The sequence below is a fragment of the Silene latifolia genome, chromosome 3, assembly GCF_048544455.1.
Source record: "Silene latifolia isolate original U9 population chromosome 3, ASM4854445v1, whole genome shotgun sequence".
Taxonomy (NCBI): Eukaryota; Viridiplantae; Streptophyta; class Magnoliopsida; order Caryophyllales; family Caryophyllaceae; genus Silene; species Silene latifolia.
The window spans coordinates 139472169-139492102 of record NC_133528.1 but is presented as its reverse complement, the minus strand read 5'-3'; the positions used below and the strand labels follow the sequence as shown (position 1 = coordinate 139492102).

The window sequence follows — 19934 nt, the reverse complement described above, 5'->3', positions numbered from 1 at the left end:
CAAGAAGCTTTTAAAGACGCATTACCTTGGGTTGGAAATTGATTGAAAGAGTGAAACCCAAGAGGATGAATCCAAAGCAAAATAGCACAAATCATCAAAGTTTATGTTGTGAGAGAAAATTTTGAGGAATTTTCCTGTGATATGAAGAGTATGAGCCGTGAAATAAGATATGGGCATGTTTATAGTGTTCCGTAAAAATTAGAGCTAAACCGGCTGATTTTGGGGTACTCGGTCGAGTACTGGACCTATTCGGTCGAGTACTGGACCTATTCGGCCGAGTAGCCTTTACTCACTCGATTACTTGCGCCTACTCGGTTTAGTACTCAGATTATCACAGCTACTGCCTTCTGAGCACTCGGTCGAGTGTGAACATACTCGGTCGAGTAGAGCGTACTCGGTCGAGTACCCTCACACAGTAACGGATTTTGTAAACTTCACATAGAATCTTCCTTGCAAAATGATACACATTGTTCGGAGCCTAAACTTATTCATAATCCGTCACATTTGGGTCCTATTGCTATAATTCACCTCGCAACCTATCAATGATTTGCACCTATTCAACTTACTAGCAAAAATACATCGTACCCCATATAAACTCTTTCCGTAAAACTCACCATGTTACGCCCACCCCATAGCATTCAAACTTGCTTAGATCTACCAATGATGTTACACGCATACAAGTATCTACTCTGTTTACTTCATGAAAAACTATCACAAGTCATTCACACATCATGTATACACATTTACATACCATACCATTGACATGTCCCTTTTCTTCTTTTGTCAAGACTAACATACATAGAATTCTAAGCTAATCACACAAGTTCATCAACGTGCATCATCACATACCATCTCTTGCATCATAATCGTTTCAACTTTTATACCAAAACATGATATGACCTCCAAGAAGACTATACATCACGTATCCAGCACACACATATAATCCCACACATTTACCCACACGAAGTTGCTGGTTTAAGCATGTTGGGGCTGGGATTCTGAGATGAGGGTGCCTTCTCACCCAAAACCAACGTAAGAGGGCTCCCAACACACATACACCAAGTTCATTTAATTTGACACCCTACATTCATTTGGTTTATTGATTCAGGTTCCAAAATCGTCGCTCTAATACCACTTTGTAACACCTTCACTTACCAAAGAGCCTGAACCAGGCCTTCCCCAATAAGTAAGGGCGTTACCATCTCGGTTGTCCGAGGTAAGTATATCAAATAGACCATAAAAGAACATTTATTAAATGTATTCTACTATTTAATCAAATATAAAACCAAAATGGGATGCAACCCCGAAAATAAATAAAAAGAACTACTAAAGTTTAAAGTGACAATGGTAGCTAGCTAAAACTGGGTGATGACTCGATCCCTTCCATATCCCGCACAAAACATCAACATCCAATACCTGTTAAAACAACTGCTCACCATCCCCAAATGGATCATCACAGTTTTGAAATTATTAAACGGGGTCAGTTAACTGCACAATCAAAAAAAGAATTCACATATACACAATCCAATCCAAACTATAGTAACCATCCTCCAAACTCCAATAGTAACCAGTAACCGACTACACAGCGGAGTGTTTAGCTCTTCCAGTTTACCCATCGCAACAAGTAACCCACACCGCCAGTGGGGGACCGCAGCCTTGCCCACTAAATTCCCGCTCAACACAACTAGCGAACCCAGATCATTAATGTGCACATCTCCCTTGTGACGGGAGCCATAAGAGGCGAACATGAGGTTGGAACCATCTCCCGAAAATGGTCTCTTAACAATAACCAATCAGCGGTACAATCTCAATCACAGTAATAATCATGCCAACTAATCAATCAACATCGTGTCTTATAATCGATTACACAATCAACTGAGTTGGAAAATCCTACATATCCGCAATTCCATAGAACGGATCAATCACACCAAGTCAAGAAAGACTTCATATTGTATCCTACAAACAACAACCCTATCCTATCACTAAGTTATTCAAGATCTTTTGCAAAATAAACAATTATTCACAAACTCACCTCGAAGGACAAAACGATGCCGAAGAAGACGACACCTGACTCGACGACCTCATGTATAGGCTATCCCCTTCCCGGATTAGGGTCAAAGGCTACTTAATATTGGTAGAGAGAGAAGAGAATGGGGAGAGAAAGAGTTTAGGTTTAGAAAGGATAAAATGAATCGTGGAAATGAATTACATTTTAGTCACCGCGTTTTATATTAACGTGATGTCATACGAGGTACTCGGTCGAGTATGGACATACTCGGCTGAGTACGCCGCCCTCTGTCGAGTACCCCAGTTACTCGATCGAGTGACTTCTAGTAGGTCGAGTATCGAGTTACAATGACAACATACTCTCCGCTTGTCTCCCTTACAAAGGGCCTCCCCTGGTCAACAGGTGAGTCAACGGGTCCCTAACAAGGCGAGTATTACATCGTCGATAAGTTATCGAGGTATGAGCATAAAAAACGCAGAACACTAATCAAACAATTCAAAAGCGAGATTGAGGAGGAAAAAAAGTTGTTCCCGTGGGAAAGGCAAAACAAGTAACATGTTATATGATAAGGCCGAAAGCAAATGGTTGGCATTACATACCGCTAATTTGGTGAAGCTGGGCAAAGTTGACGAAGACATGTTACCAATTTTGAATTTTTGTTACTATGATAAAAAAAAGACTTATTAGTTAGGTTATGGTTAGTACAAGGATGTCTTGATCAGCCATGTAAAATCCAACTTGCTGGAGTTGATAAATTGAATGTTGCACCATCACCATGTCTAACTCTGCCACCTCAAAAGTCTTTAGACTCGGGAGCTTTCTCAACCTGGATTTCATGGAGAATGAATGATGTAGTTGTCGAATCTTCAAATGATGAGTTACACTTCTTTCCATCCTTAGATGACTTTTAACTAGTTTGGTTCCGTAAGTTGAAGGGATGGTGGAGAGAAGAGAAAAGTAGGGTGGTAGGGGAAGCAAGTTAGAGTTGTTCATGGGTGTCCCGTCAATTGAACCTATTAAAGATATAATATAGAGTTGGTCATATATAGCTAAGCTTAAGTTAGTTGGTTAGTTGTTGATGTTAGCATAACTAAGTCGGTTAGAGTTTGTTGTACTCAACTATATATACTCTTCATGTATATCATAATTGTTATAACTTTATAATACAATTTATTATAATCTCTAACTAATCTCTCTATTCTCTATCAATATCAAGATTCTACATGGTATCAGTGGTATTCGTTTTCTGGGTTCGTTACAAGCCTTATCATCATCATCATCACGATCTTGATTGAAGTTTTTTTTTCTGTAATCAATATTTTTGGGCTTCTTCCTTTTCTTCTGTAATCAATCAAAGTTTTTGAGGTATCATTTTGGTTTTCTTACAGAAATCATTCGCTTCCGCTACAAGATGTTGATTATATTTATCTTTTCTTCCTTAATTCATCATGCCTGATATTACTGCATCATCTAGTTCTTCGTATGATTATTTTGATGATCCATTATTTTTGTCTCAACCTGACCACCGCACGGCCAGTCTTGTTACTAGTCTTTTTGGGGGTCATGATTTCTTGGGATGGAGAAGGGAGGCCTTTATGGCACTAACCTCTAAAAATAAGGACTCTTTTGTTGATGGAACATCAATTAAACCACCTAAGACAGACAAGAAGCATAGCTAATGGGTTCGATGTGATTTTATGGTTAGGCAGTGGATCCTAATGTCTTTAGTTCCCTCTATTAAGGTTAGCATGAAATATGTTAAGTCTACTAAAGAATTATGGCCAGAGTTGTTTGAGAGGTATGGCCAGTCTAGTGCATTGGAGGTTTATCAATTGAAGAAGGAACTAGAGGGGGTAGCACAGGATAACTCATCTTTAGTTGACTATTATGGAAAAATGAAAACCTCTGGGAAACTTTGGATGGGCTAGATCCTATACCTCTGTGCTCTTGTGGGAGATTGACCAATGTACCTGTTCTTTACTCAAAAAGATGGTTGACATAAAAAACACATCAAAGTTAATACAGTTTTTAATGGGTTTAAACGGGGGATATGATACTATTAGGTCTCAAATATTGTCTATGGATCCTTTGCCTAGCATAAACAAAGCTCTTGGTCTCTTACAAAAGACTGAGAGGTAGAAACAGATTACTGAATCTGTTCATACCATTACCAAGGCAAATGTATATGCCAGTTTCAAAGCTCCAGAACAGAAGAAACCTGCTGGGAATACTGATAAGTATTGTGATCGCTGTGAAATAAAGAGTCATACTAGAGCCACTTGTTTTGGACTAAACAAGTGTCCTCATTGTAACAAATTTGGTCATAATCCTGTCAACTGTTTTCTGGTTAAAGGTTTTCCCAATGATAGAGGGAAAGGAAAGGCTAAGGTTACTAATTCTCAGACTGGTGTTTCTGGGACAGCAGTTTCTTCCAAGAATACTGCAAATGCTGCTGATGTTCTTGGATTTAATTCTCCTTTGGATGATGAGGTGCTGGTGTCTGCTTCTGCTGGATGCTCAGCAAACACATTCTACTGGTATTTCTTCTTATGTCTTGAATGGCATTATTACTTCTGTTGTTGATTAGGTCCTCCAAAGGATCTCTGATCAACAACCTGGTTTGTCTTCTTCACAGTTTGCAGGTATTGTTCCTTCTTCATCTATTTCTGCAGTACATAAATCTTTTCTGTTGAATGACTGGATCATAGACACAGGGGCATCGGATCATATGACCTATAATTTGAAAATTTTGACATATGTTGTTACTCTTTTACACCCAATTAAAGTTGGTCTACCTGATGGATCTGTTAAATTAGTACATCAGACGGGGACAGTTAGGTTAACAGATAGAATTAAACTTATTAATGTATTCTATATACCTGATTTTAAATAGAATCTTATGTTAGTTAGTAAATTGATTGACCATAATGCTTGTTCTGTTATGTTCAACTCAATGACTGTGTTTTTCAGGACTATTCAATTAATTTTTTGATTGTTAAAGGACAAAGAGTTGTTGATTTTTACAGATTTCAATATAAGAATAATTATGTTTTCATTGCTAAAGTTTCAAGTATTATCAATAAAGTACTATATTCAAAATTTCAGTCTGTAAAAAATAAGGCACCTTGTTCAACTGCAGTATCTGATTCCTTACCTTTGATGCATAGTAGACTGGGTCATCTATTTGTAAATAAACTGAGGTTTGTACCTGGTATGAAAGCAGCAATAAAACAAGATTTTAGTTGTGAAGTGTGCATTCTTGCTAAACATCATAGACTGCCTTTCTCTATTTAATTTGCACTAAAAGAGTTATTGCTTGTTTTGATTTACTCCATATTGATGTTTGGGGACCTTACAAGGTTCCATCTATTTCTGGAGCCAAATACTTTTTAACTATTTTAGATGACTGCTCCAGAAATACTTGGACCATAATATTCCAGAATAAGGACCAAGTTCCTGAATTGTTTAAATATTTCCTGGCATATATTTTAACACAATTCAATAAAACTATTAAGACTGTAAGATCCGACAATGGCACAGAATTCTTACAGTAGTATTATTCTGAATTGTTTAAAGCCAAAGTGATAGTTCACCAGACTAGTATTGTGGGTACCCCACAGCAGAATGGGAGAGTTGAACGAAAGCATAGACATCTCCTTGAAACTGCTAGGGCTCTAAAAATTCAAGCAAATTTACCTATAAAGTTTTGGAGAGATTGTGTGTTAACTGCTACTTACCTTATTAACCTTATGCCATCACCTATTATTCATAATTTGTCTCCTTTTGAGCTTATTTTTGGTCATGAACCAGTTTATGACACTCTAAAAGTTTTTGCTTGTATTTGTTATGCAACAATGACATCCACCTTTTATGATAAATTTGGCAATAGAGCAAGAAAATGCCTTTTTATAGGTTATCCTCATAACCAAAAAGGATATAAGTTTTATGATGTTAATTTGCATAAGGTGTTCGTTAGTAGAGATGTTGTCTTTAAAGAACATGATTTCTATTATACTTCTAAGCAATTTGAGGATATGACCATCACTGCAACAACCATGGTCAATCCAGCAACGTCTACCCATATTTTATATGTTGATCATTCCTTACCAAGTGGTTCTGCACCACCTGAGAATGATGATAACAGCAGTACTAATATTATTCAAGATTCTATTATTCCAAGTTCTGAAGAATCAGTCAGGACATCTTCTAGACCAAGACAAATGAGTTCTTGGCTAAAAGATTATCATTGTAATCAAAGGTTACTTATTCAGCATACAAGATCTGCAAATTCAGTGGCATTCCAAGCAGAATTATTAGCTCAGCTACATGAGTATGATCCTGAGTATATTGCCTCTCTTGCTGAAGTTCTGAAAGAGCAAGAACCTTACAGATACTCAGAAGCTAAGCAAGATATGAGGTGGGTTAAGGCTATGCAAACAGAGATACAAGCTTTGGAGAAAAACAAGACTTGGGAATTGGTTGAATTGCCAAAAGGAAAGAAGGCAATTGGTTCCAAATGGGTGTATAAAATAAAATACAAACCAGATAGCTCAGTTGAAATATTTAAAGCAAGGTTGGTTGCTAAGGGATTCAACCAAGTCAAAGACAAAGACTTTAAGCATACTTTTTCACCTGTTGCAAAACTAACAACAGTCAGAACATTACTAGTTGTTGCAGCTTCTCAAAATTGGTCTATGTTTCAGCTAGATGTGAATAATGCATTTTTGCATGGTTTTCTAGAAGAAGAGGTTTACATGAAAGTTCCAGAAGGTTATGACACAAGTGAGGGGTTAGTTTGTAAGCTCAAAAGGTCACTATATGGGCTTAAGCACGCTTCTAGAAAATGGAATAAGGAGTTGACAAGATTTTTGCAGCAGTTGGGTTAAGAACAATCTAAGCAAGATTATTCTTTATTTACAAAGTACAATGAAGTCACTACTGCCTTTACAGTTCTTCTGGTATATGTAGATGACATTTTGTTGACAGGAACTTCACCAGAAGAGATCATTAATGTTAAGAAACAACTACATAATGCATATTTTATCAAAGATCTGGGCAATTTGAGATACTTCCTTGGTTTGGAGGTATCAAGGAATGACTCAGGAATTATGATTAATCAAAGGAAGTACATCATTGATATACTAAAGGATTTACAAATGGAAAATTGTACATCTGTAGCTTTTCCTTTACAAAAGGGTTTAAAGCTTTCTACATAAGATGGAGAATTATTGCAAGAGCCTGAGCAGTATAGGAGGCTTATAGGCAGGCTTTTATACTTAAACCTTTCAAGACCAGATTCAATGGAATTAAATAAATCTATACAACTTAATTATATCATATAGTTTTTAATTGAACACTATGTGATGGATCCGACCAAGGGGCTTCAATGTACATATTATATAGTTTTGGTTGAAGTACAAATTTAGAGAATATCAAAATATGGTGATTTTCCTTAAAATAAACATGCCCCACTTATGTTTAGTATCATCATATAATTTATACAATTATTTAACATACACAAATATAATATAAGTAAGTTATATTTTGAAAACTATTAAAAGGTAAATAAATCAATTTAGAAATGACAACAATTATTAAATGACAAGTGAACCAACTTGAGTGTAAAAGATTAAATTGTTTATCAAGTTTATTTTTAAACTAGAAATGACAACAATTGACTGAAACATCTCAAAATAAAATATGATAACAAATGACCAGGGAGGAATTACATAATAATCCCATACCAAAATGACCTGAACATACGACAATCCCATACTAACTCAACCCGATTGATATGTTTGGGAGATATAATAAAAACAACCGGTTTACCAAGTCTACGTTAGTAACCAAACACAAAACCCGATATCTCAATTGTCAACCAGTTCTATAAATACTACTCCATTCCGTACTCCGTAGCGGTACATTAATATTCTCAAACCCTTCAACAATGAATACCAATTCCAAACATCCCTCAAGATGATTTCCGACCAACGAGGTAAAGGCTCCGGTGTCTCGATCGACGACATATCTAGCTCGAAGAACGAGGTGTATCTTCATTCATTTACATATGATGAGGTGAAGATTATTACTAGTCATTTTCCAAATGAGCCACATAAAGGGATTATCCATGACAAGTTTAGGCCTGGGTTAAAGGCTCAATATGTAGCTGTTTATTTCGGATTCGATGAACCAAAAGAGAGAAATGAATGGATGGTAAGGATTTTATTACAATCGATTGGCTGTATGACTACATATTTTGATTTGGTGTTCTATGTTCTGCGTTAATTTCGCTTTGATTAATGGTTTACTAGAGTAGGTCTGGTGTGAGACTACTATATGAAATTGAGATATCACAATTGAAGTGCGCATTAAAAGTAGCGGCTACGGATTCCCTTATCTCACACACACACACAAAAAAAAAAAAGTTCTTCAATTGTGATATTATTGATTTTGTCAACAATATAAGAACGTTGTTTGATTATTTCAAAACGTAATCTTGAAAGAGGAAATCCTCTCAACCTCACGCCGCCAAAGTCGTCCATTAAATTTAAATACTGTAGAATTTAATTTGCTTAAACTTTATGACAATTTTGAAATTATAATCTTAAAATTCTTGATATTTCACATGAAAAATACTCATGCATGATGCATGACCTTGTATACGGTAAGTGTCAAAAAACCATCCCAACCAAAAATTGCAAGTTGGGTTAATAAGGTTTCATCGTATGTTTCAGGAGAAACTTAAGTATCGTAGTCAGTTGACGCATCCTAATTTGGCAAAGTTGATCGGATATTGTTGCGAAAACAATCACCGAGCTCTAGTTTATGAATACGTTGCTAGAGGGGACTTGGACAATCACTTATTCGGAGGTATGGTTTTGTTCTTCTCTCTTTCGACTCCTTGAAATTCTTCTTTTATTATCTTGTTCGTTTATTGCCATTAGACGGCCTCACGACCCTTTCCACATATACTGGAAAGGGAAAAAAGGAACATACCGTGTTAAGAAACCATCTCAACTAAGAGCTTAAGCTGATGGTTGAAGTCCCAAGATCGAGCAGTTTTTTCATGCGTATGTAGGATGCGGTGTTTACTGTTACTATATATGCTCAATATAATAATAGGAGAGGCAGAGTGCTCTGATACATTAACATGGCTGACAAGAATGAAAATTGCACTTGGAGTGGCCAAGGGTTTATCTTTTCTTCATGAGCAAAGTATACCTGTTATTTTCGGGAATTTGACAGCCGAAAACATTCTTCTAAATGATGTAAGTTCTCGTCTTTAATCTTCCTCAATTTCGCTTCTTTATTCGTATCATTTTCCAATACGAAGTATCCTTTATCCTAATTTTTCTGTTAGGGATTAAAGGTAAATAAATAATCAAGATTCATGACAGATGAGGTAAAAACGACAATTGTCGAACATTAATACTTGTCTATCTTGGACCGCCTACACAAATTCTTGTTTACAAGTGTTGTAAGTTAGAAAATTTTACGAGACACTACAAGAAAAGTGTTGCTTACCGACTGATCAAACCCTAGAGCGTAAAACCATTCAGACCAACACTTTTTGGGGGGTGATGGTGCATACCACCCTTTCGTTGTACGTAATAACTTACAACGGTTATAAGTAAGACTAATTGCTTGACCTAAAATGAAATGTCTAAGTGAGCCAATCTATTTATCTAATTCATACATTTTTCAAGTGCAGGATTTTGAATCAAAACTCTATGATTTTGACTTCGGAAGAGAAAGACCGATCGTATATGGATGTCGTTTTCACGTTATATACACCGATCATGATCTTCCGAAATCTTTCATGACCGGTAATTTAATTATCTGCCTAATGGGTTATGTAAAACGGTCAATAGCTATATTTAAAACTCAATACTTTCTGATAACGCCGTGATTTATGAAACAACTACTGTTTTTCCAGGTCGCTGGACAACGACGACCGATGTAAATCACTTTGGCGAAGTTTTGTTAGAATTGTTAACCGGCAAAAGATCATTTTATAATACACTGCCCTCATCGGCAGTTAAAAGAATGTCTTACCGGAAAGTCAATAGCATCATGGACCAAAGACTCAAGGGGGAATACTCGACCAAAGGGGCGAAGATTGCCATGAAGCTAGCCTATCAATGTATTAGCCTACGAAGCGAGACTAGGCCCATGATGGAGACTGCGGTGGAGGTCTTAGAGTCTATCTTCGATATAGATGACATACAGGAGGCGGACCGAGGCACCTTGTGTATGAATTTTCTAAAGAAGTGGTGAACCTTATTGCTAATATTGTACAAAATATTTTTTAAGAAAGTCCTGAAAAAAGAGTACATTTATCATAAAACATGATAAATGGTATCGCTAATAAGATTTTGAGTTAGCCTATGTTACGAATAATATGGTGGTGGTTAAAGCCGGACAGGGTACTGAGATTCTGAACCGGGTTGTCAAACAAAACTGAATTAAGGTCGCATGTGACCTTTTTTTCGAAATGTTTTCATGAAGATTGAGGTGAATGAAAATGCGTGTATATTGTGATCTTTCTTTAAATTTGTATTGATTTTTCATGAAGATTGAGTTGAATGATTTATAGACGAATATTTTGAACCGAGATTTATAGATGAATGTTTGGAAACTGAATTAACACGCATGGATGCTTAACCATCGATTTCATGTTAGTTATCGAATCTGGTTTGTTATTTGTACCTTAATACCTTCTCGACCACAATTTCAGTCTTTTATCAAAGATGCTCGTAATTTAGTGAATACAGTGCCAGTTATCGAAACTGATTATGTGCTTCATCATATCCGTCGTTTCATTGTTTACTAGACTTTGTGCCCGTACGTTGTACGGGTTATAATATTGACTCGTCTGTAATTGTATCTTCACAATTGAGAAGTTATATTTATCAAATGTGAGTATATACAAATACATTGAAATATTTTTTTAGAATATGAGTATATACAAATAAATTAACCTTTTTTTTTATGATTTGTGTATATAAAAGTTATAATCGCCATGCACGAGTAACTAAATAGTGTTCTGTTTGTAAGTGAGCCTGTACAAATGTAGTTTTTTTTTTTCATCTGGAAAGGCCTTGACTAATTCAATATTAATACTTATTTATTATATACGGAGTATGTTATATGTTATATTTGAAGAATAATTAGAAATTATTATTATTTTAAATATTTTAAATTACAAAAATAATTGAAAAAATCAAGTTTATATATTTTATTAAATTAATATAATTTTTATAAATTCTTCACTATAAGTATGGTAAGTAATATTAATTATAATATTATTATTATTGAATACGATTGCTTTTGACAAATAAAATCTACCATATCAATCTATATTTTGACATGTATTCTGTTTCTACCTCGGCCCGTGACTCGTATAAGCCCACCCATATTTAGTCTGACCCGTATTTGAGTTTAACATGTATGAACCGCCTCAGCAGCCGACCCATCCAACCCTTTTGGGTGGTCTAGCAAACCTTGCATCAAATTCATGTGGTAATTATCTAAGTTTTGTAGTCTGACCCGTATTCGAGTCTAACATGTATGAACCGCTTCAGCAGCCGACCCATCCAACTCGTTTGAGGGGTCTACAATTGTTTTAAAATTCTTATCATTTTAGCTTTTTACTTTTAAAGTTTATATATATACTAATATAACTCTATCATCTTGATCGGATAAAATTTCCATAACTTTGGTGATAGTTCTACAAATAACTTTATCTTATGTAGGATTCAAAAATAAAACTCAATCTTTTTTGTAATTTACTATATCTCTTATTATTTTATTAGCTCAAAAATAAAACTCAATCTTTTTTGTAATTTACTATATCTCTTATTTTATTAGCTCAAAAATAATTATCTTCAACTGAGTTTATTATTAAAAATAAAAATCTTGTTTTAGAGACTCCAAGTTTTTTGAAACACTTTAATTATAATAATAATATTGATCTAAAAAAATATAACAAAATTCGTAAATATTAATCTTAAAAGATAACTTTTGTTTCATGGAAACTTTATCTCTTAAATCAATATCTATCTATATTATTAAAGGAATCTTTATCGTATAATACTACAAATTACTTTAATTTAAAATATTATTTAAACCAGCAAATACAATGAATCGTTATCTAAAATCTTTATCGTATAATAGAAATTACAATGCCATTCAAATTCTACTAATTCTCTTTTTTTTTCCACGTTTATCCACTGCATTTTTTTTTATGTTGAAGAGATATTTAGTTGTATTAGAATTGGGAACCATGCAAAATAGTAGGGAGTACAAGTTTAGAGAGATAAGGAGAGAAGATGAAGTATGAATTAAGTTGTGTGGAATATGCTATTACATCATAGTATATATAGACTAAGTTGTTAGGAATCTAACAAACTCCCTAACTATTTGTAACAACTTTCTAACAACAGAATTGCCTATCGGTTGAGGCGGTGCAAAGCCAAAAAATTGCATTGCATGCGCATACTCAGCGTGCAGGTGGCGAAGAGTAAATCAAACAGCTAATGTAGGCCTTTGGAAGTATACTTGAATACTTCTTATAAGATCTTACTAATACTTTGCATATATTAAAACTGCATGAAAATTCACTTGTAACATACAAAACAGAATCAAAGAACAAGCATTACACATACATACATAACAAACAAGATGATGAGCAAGTCGTCTAGTAGTACCCCGAATCCGGTGATGGAGCAACCGGACTTAACAGCCGCTCAACTGGACTTAACGGCCCGAAGTTATGATAATAGTAAAAGTAGCATTAGTAACAAAGTTGAGCACTTGAGCCATGGCCGAGTTGGCCACTACTCGCATTCGGCGCTGTACTTGGATTCTACTTATACTTGTTTGAAGCTTCTCTTGGTCATAAGCCCTGTCTTACTCCTTATCCTCGTCCATAAGTGGTGATATAGTAGTATATATCTTACATAATAACAATAAGTAGAAGAACTAAATTGAGATTAGCCTAATATTATCAATGATCATATACACTACGTAGTTCATCGAGATAGTTACAAAATTATGAAACATTCATATTGGTAATTATTTGTGAAACATTCATAGGAATATTAGACATGTTATTACAGAAGACACCGCTAATATGACGTACAATCATCTTCATATCACAAGACCATCTTACTTTGTAGGAGTACTAATATGGATCATAAACAACGACATCAAGTGAAGATTATCATGATACCTATTTTTCGGCGATGTAATAACCGTACTTCCTCATTCTTCCGTGATGCCAATTTCATATATTATCCGACTATATTACACTGCATAAAATGAAAATAACATAGGTTAGCGGGTAAGAAGGACAATACAATACATTAAAAGTTTCAATCAATAAGTAAAATTACTTTCTCTACAGATAACTATAAGGGGAATGAAAAATCACAAAAAAATCTCATGTTTGGGGGTATTGAATGGTAAAAATCGATCCGTTCATATATATATATATATATATATATATATATACACTAATAGTACTAATATGGAGTAATATGAATTTAATTAGAACTAAAATATCCGTACGGTAAACTCAATCTTTTTTGTAATTTACTATATCTCTTATTTTATTAGCTCAAAAATAATTATCTTCAACTGTTTTTATTATTAAAAACAAAAATCGTGTTTTAAAAAAGTTGGAGTCTCTAGAATTGCCTGAAAAAAGCCTCTTTTATATATATACTAGATTTAATGCCCGTGCGATGCACGGGCCTAAAATAATATCGTTTTCTAAAGTTTTCTTTTAATGGTTTACAATAGGATGTAAACCATATAATGGTAAAATATAACAAATTCTATATTAAAATAATAATGTATATTGTTTTTGGCGATTTTTTTTTATTAAGATCATATTATAAACTAAAAGAAATAATATTTTTGTGAAAACCAAACCTATCAAGCTAATTTTAATTTGATCGAGTTAGTTTAATTAAACTTGAATTAACTAAAAAAAAATCTATTTTTTTATTAACAGCACCACCACCAACCATAATAATAATAATAATAATAATAATAATAATAATAATAATAATAATATCTTATCAATTTTATTATTAAGCATGTGTATGAGAGTTTCAAACATTGTCTAGTCAAACCAGTTAACCACCTCGTTGTGGTGGATATTCATAACGAAACACATACTCCTCGATTTTATTATTAAGTATGTGTATATGAGTTTTAAACGTTGTCTAATCAAACCAGTCAACCACCTCATTTTGGTGAATACTAATAGCGAAAAACACACTCCTTGAATTTATAAGCTTTTTTTCAAGAAGGAATTTTATAAGCGTTTTAAAAATTATCTTGTCGAACCACCTCGTTGTGGTAGATACTATTAACGAAAAACATACCCCACTTTTCAAAGTTGATCAAGGCCTGAGGTTGAGCCTTCACGAAGAGTTGTTCACTTATTTTCACAAGTGTGAATGTGTGATTTCACTTGTTCTTGGTGTGTAGTTCAACTATTGATCGTAGTTTATTATGCAAAGTACGGGAAATTATAAAATATATAATGATGAACTTGTTGCAGTGTTCTAAGATAAAGAGTTAATGGTTACACCATCCAGATTTCATTATTTATATGCATTAGACGTTAGACGACAAACCTTAATTACTCGAGGATTTCTATTTACTACGACATAAGCCAAACCTACGAAAGAAGAACGTAAAAGTCGAAAACGTCAACTTTTAATGGGCAGTTCGTGACTTGATACATTCGGTATATAAAATGACATATTATGAAGATATTCTAGCCTATTAGTATTTGGCAATTACGGTTAAACAAAGTAGTTGATTAGAATTCTATCTCATAGTAATTGATTAGACTTTGAATTTGTAAACAACTTGCTTTTGGCAGTGTATATAAACACAACCTTCCCACCGTAGATCACAATTATCTGAGATTAGAATCATCATGGTGTATGGTATGACGTTCTTATCCTCTATCTAAAAAATTCTTCTTCGTTAATTTTGTACCCAATGAAGAGTAAATTATCAATCGCTATGGAACACTACGGTATAATTTTATCACAGAGTATAATGTAGTACAGTTGATCGATCGCCTTCTTACTATGAAAAAAGCAATATGCATGGATTATCGTAGTTGCAACTTCAATAGTGATGACTGATGAAGTGATGATGACCCATCTTCAATAACGAAAAACATACTCTTCGATCTTATTGTTATGTATGCTTGCCCTCATTTTTCGAATTTCATGATGCTGTAGTACGGAGTACTATATAGGGTCATATATCAATCAAAATATCAGACTTATTATATGTTAGAATCTCTCGATATTATAGCATAGTATAGTTTTTGGATACTCTGCGTGAGTTAAAGACTTGATTAGTTGTTGCCTACTTACCTTTAAACAAAGGCCACAATAATGAAGTAGCCCGTCTTTATAAATGTAATTGTGCTGCAAAAAGGAAAAAACACAAAAATCATCGATCAATAATCAATATCAATGATGTAGTACTATGAGAAAATTGATAAAAAATTACGTAGAAAAACAATGGAAAGAAGTTGAATGATTAAGCAATGGCATTGAGTATATATAATATCAAACGGAGGTAGATATTGTATTTGTGTCATGTTAGACTTCTTTTTTGATGCAAATATGGGACTCTTTAACGCACTAAATAATCCTACCCATGATCAATTTTAATATTTATTATTGCTTACAAACTCTATCATTTAATTTTATTTGACTTTATTTAAATTTAAATTTAATTAATACATACTCCGTATTATCTTTTATTTTACGTGTTTTACAAAGCTTTGTCTCCTTAATACCGCTCAAAACTTATCCTTTGTGACTTTGCAAATTATTATAATAGTATTAGATGTCTATCCCTTTCGGCTTTGCAAATTCTACGTACGTATGATTTCATACATGTACCTATTTTTTTTTTTAAAAAAAAAACACATACATAGTGTTTGATGGAGTATTAATAATTCAATTGAGTATTTGATATGGGATTATACACGATACATAAGGTTGGACTATTAATAAAACTCTACTTAGTACGGATTACAACGTAGGATTATAATATGATCATGTAATTTTTTATTTTTTATTTTATTTTATTTTGTAGGTAGTTTGCAAATATTGGAGACTCTATAATCGCTCGAAAAAAGCTTCCTTTATTAATATAGATAGATATTGATTAAAACTGATTATTTGCTTCATTTGTCGTCAAAAATATTTGTTTACAGGACTTTGATGAAAAGACGCAACTTGCGTAAACTTGTTTAATATAACTAATGCTGCTATAATACTCACTATTCCGTTGTCGTCCAGCGGTTAGGATATCTGGCTTTCACCCAGGAGACCCGGGTTCGATTCCCGGCAACGGAATTTTTGTTTCCCTTTTTGCCATGATTTTCGGTGTATCTAATAATATCTAGGGTTTTTAAGATTGTATATTTTTTGAATGTTAGATTCTTACTCCCGCTTCTCGGTATATATATTAACATTCTAAAGTTATTAACAATTCTGAACATTATTTGTAATTTATGGACTATACAACCAGTTGTATATATTGTACTGTGTAGAATCTGAGCTTTATGATAAAAGATTCGAGCTTTATGTTAAAAAATATGAGCTTTATTATAAAGTATTGAATTCATCTATTTAAACATTAAAAAACATGAATTTTAAATCCGGATTTGTAAATATCGTCGACGTTTTAGTAAATATCGTCGACGTTTTCATTCCAAAAGACGATAATGCCCTTTGCATAATTACACTATTTTCTCTCTCTAAACAATTTTCTCTCAAATTCTACTAAAAATCAACTACATTTCGATCTCTCATTGCATTAAACCAATTAAAAGATGTTAGAAATTAACGCACATCGACTAGAAAACTTAAATAAATTTATAAAATCGCCAAATAAACGTATTAAACACGGTTTTTTTAAAAAAAAAATGAACTAGTTCATGGACTAAATGTTAAGATTCAACAATCGACCACGGACCAAACGTTGAAAACCAACGTTTGCCATGGTCCAAACATGGGAAACTAACGTTGGCCGTGGTCCAAACGTGGAAAACCAACGTTGGCCGTGGTCCAAACGTTGGAATCCCACGTTTCGACCACGGCCAACGTTGGTTTCCCACGTTTGGACCACGGCAAACGTTGATTTCCAACGTTTGGTCCATGGCTGAACGTTAGATCTCAAAGTTTGGTCCATGGTTCAACCTTGGGGTATAAATTTCAGATTTACGCAAACAATTAACAATATGTTATTTACAAAATTAATGTCATGAACTAATTAGGCTGACATATTGTTAATTGTTGTTGTTGTTGTTTTTTGTTTTTAATTTAGTTGAGTTTGAGAGAAATTTTTTTAGAGTGAGAAAGTCAAAAGGGTAGTCATCGTCTTTTTTATGAAAAACGTCGTCGATATTTACTAAAACGTCGTCGATATAAATCAGCCCCCTTTTAAATTAGCTCAGAAAGAATATATATAAACTCGGATTCTTATATTTTGGTTGTACAATGCTTATGGTACAACTTCATGTATAATCGTCCTATTTGTGCGTTATTTGTATTGTGGTAACAAACTAGTAATCAGATATGTTCGGGTCGTTCGGTCGGTTGAAAATGTTTGTTGTATTATAAAAGAAAGTTATGGATGACATTTTATAATTTACCGGTTTACTCCCTCCGTTCCGGTCATTTGTTGTCCTTTGATTTTGGCATAAAGACCAAGGAAAGGGAAAATGGTCAATTACTAAATGACGTGGAATAAATTGAATGTGAATGGCCAAATTACTCATCAAATTCATTCTTAAAATAGAAAGGACAACAAATGACTGAGACACCCAAAAATGAAGAAGGACAACAAATGACCGGAACAGAGGTAGTATTTTATTAACCCGTCTCAAATTTGCTTACATGCTTATCCATAAGCCATAAATCCCTAAAATTGTATTAATGTATATCTACATTTAATCACGTCTAAAGAAAGACAAAATGTTTGAGCACAAAACCGCCTTTTCAGTTTTGCTGCCCAAATGAGGCCACCAAGATGACAAGAACAACTCACCCACATTGTTAATAGTGACTCCTAAGACTTTTCTTTTGATAAAAAAAGACAAAATGTTAGAGATTCATCATCAAAATTATGCCAAATACGGTTTAGCATGTTATAAAATAAAAATATGATACGAGTATACAATTTATGACGTGGCAAGTCAATGTCCATCTTAACGTTTCTTCAAATAAATGCAAATTAATTTTGTGTCCCTTTAGTCAAAATAAAAGAGATATTCGATATAAGATACATATTTCGTGTCTTGATTAATGCAAATTAATTTTATTACACTCTGCATTTTTCTATCAGTTTTGGAAGAAAAAAGGTTCAAATAATTTGATCTTTCTATATCATAATTCAAAAATATTTTAAGAAACATAATAAACTAAAACTTATTTTCATTAAATTTCCTAAGAAAAATCAATAATAAAATTCTTATCATTAAACTCATATAACATTTGATTAGTAACGGAGTTAAGAATTAACCCTAATGGAGGCGAAAAGTCTTAGCAAAGGCAACCATGTAAATATAGTATAATGATTTAAGGAAAACACGAAAAAGATGGCAAAATTTTAAGTAAAAACTTTCAAATTTCCGACAATTAATGAAGATGAGCCGTGAGCGCTTCTTCTAAACCCTTAACCCATCACTGCATTTGATCTCATAATCTAACCACTACTAACGAGTTATTCCGCAATCTCAACCCGACAATGTAAAAGTTGGTGTTTTGTTTACGTTATTTTTTTTAAGGGTTGACTAGATAACTTGGTGCTTAAAGGGTAATAATTGTTCTGAAAAAAAAAACGTGCCTAACTAACATGCACAAACATTTTTGAATCGTGCTTTCTTATCAATTTATATTTAGAAGGTTCAGAGCAAGAGGTAATAGAGCCGTAATACAGCTTATAATTGATTCTTAATGACAATGAACATGTGATTTTCTGATCATGGCTTATCATCTTAATAAATGATTTGTCTTAATTTTGTTGTAGGAGATCAATTAGCTGAATTAAGCATGATTATGCCCACTTGACAACTTCGATAGTCTAAGTAATACAAGCAGTGCTGGAGCCAGGGGTTGTTAAGTAGGGGCACTCATTTCTGTTGACGTTTGAAAATTTTGAAATTTTTAGTTAAATTTTTCGAATTTTTGAGAGGTTCCGTCATACTATTACCTTTTCATCCTTGTTAAAAAATTTCGCCTCCATCGACTTTAAATCTTGACTCCATCACTAAATACGAGTATGTGTTAATTTTATCTTATACTAGAGTTTGGCATTGTATTCTCTACTCTTTACGCAATTTTTTTAACTAATAGAAAACAACCATTAATGGTCTTGTAAGTAAATCTCAGAATTGAATCAAGTCACATGCATCCTATATACTTCCTCCATTCAACTCCACTCTACCTATTTCACTTTTGTACACTATTCACAATTGTGTGTTCAATTTCGATTTTCTCTCGATACGTAAGTGGAAATATATTCATGTGGGATCTTGTTTGATTCGTCTTTACGAGTATATTAAAAATATCTAACTTTTATATTTTTTGCAAATACGTAGCTAACGATATTTAACGCGTAAAACACGCGTTGGCAAACGTGAAAAAAGAAAGTGGTAGAGTGGAGTTGAATGGAGGAAGTATATTATTGAAATTGAACTACATATAGAAAGGTCAACTTTGGCGATCATATTATTTAATTTTATGCAACGATATTATATTATAATATTGGTTGTTGGTACAACAATAACATATCCTAAAAACACTACAAAATACAAAACCAAACACGCTTTGGAATTTGGACCAACAAAAGATATGAATACATTGGTAGATTC

General features: G+C 33.5%; 1 long non-coding RNA gene and 1 other non-coding gene across 2 annotated transcripts; both read left to right on the top strand.

Moving 5' to 3' along the window:
• The first annotated feature begins 9135 nt into the window (after positions 1-9135).
• On the top strand, positions 9136-10387 carry LOC141646335 (uncharacterized). Its single transcript, XR_012545513.1, has 3 exons — positions 9136-9276; positions 9720-9834; positions 9945-10387. It is a non-coding gene; the product is annotated as an uncharacterized LOC141646335 (long non-coding RNA).
• A 5954-nt stretch (positions 10388-16341) lies between these two features.
• On the top strand, positions 16342-16413 carry TRNAE-UUC (transfer RNA glutamic acid (anticodon UUC)). The gene has a single exon. It is a non-coding gene; the product is annotated as a tRNA-Glu (tRNA).
• Positions 16414-19934: the final 3521 nt, after the last annotated feature.